Consider the following 746-nt stretch of genomic DNA (forward strand, 5'->3'; position numbering starts at 1 on the left):
GGGACTGGGGCAGCCTGGCACCGTGACGCGAGGGAATCGCTGTGGACGCGGGGAGCGCTACGCGAGTGTCGGTCCCTCACCCGCGAACCCATCCGGAGCGACTCCCGGGTGCCCCCGACGTGCCAGAGTTGGGGGTGCAGCCGGGGCCGCAGAGGCTGCTAGGAACCGCGTAAACAGAAACCGACCATTCTAGTCCCTGCTGAGTGCGGGGAAGACTACGCATCAGGGCGATGGGGTAAGTCAAGTCAGGAAGGGCTTCTAGGAGCAGGTACCGTCCGGGCCAGAGTAACCAGCCAGCGAGGGCTTTTTAGGCCCAGGAAACGGCAAGATTCTGAGGTAGGGCCCAGCCTGGTGTGTCTGCAGAGCGGAACAGAGCCAGCGTGGCTGAAGCGGGGGAATTGGAAGTGGGAGAGGTTGGCCCGGGCCTCGAAGATGGGTGGCAGGAGTGTGTGGTTTCCATTTTCAAGCCTGTGGGGTCCCCAGAAGGCTTAGAGCAAAGTGGGTGCGGTAGTCTTAAGAAGATCCAGCAGCTGCTGTGGGCAGAACAGAGGGGAGGAGGCTGCTGCTTGGGGCCGGACTGACAGGGGTGGTGGAAACTAGGTGAATTGGGGGTTAATTTTGTCAGAACATCATTATCTCCTCCCTGCTCAGAAGTGGGGCATGAAGGAAAGTGCCCAGAGGAGATTGCTGGCTTGGGCAGCTGGGAGTGTGGAGGGGCCTTTCATGGCTGGGATAGGGAAACTGAG

At 60.9% G+C, this 746-nt stretch overlaps 1 protein-coding gene across 2 annotated transcripts in view; it reads left to right on the forward strand.

Annotated features, from left to right (window-relative positions):
* Positions 1-6: 6 nt before the first annotated feature.
* Positions 7-746, forward strand: part of CERS4 (ceramide synthase 4) — a 28,962-nt gene continuing 28,222 nt past the window's right edge. For both annotated transcript variants that reach the window (XR_001362958.1, XM_005870704.2), the window contains exon 1: positions 7-235. The gene's annotated coding sequence lies outside the window, so the exon portion shown is untranslated. The remainder of the gene's footprint in view (positions 236-746) is intronic.

This window comes from Myotis brandtii, unplaced genomic scaffold (genome assembly GCF_000412655.1).
Source record: "Myotis brandtii unplaced genomic scaffold, ASM41265v1 scaffold321, whole genome shotgun sequence".
NCBI lineage: Eukaryota > Metazoa > Chordata > Mammalia > Chiroptera > Vespertilionidae > Myotis > Myotis brandtii.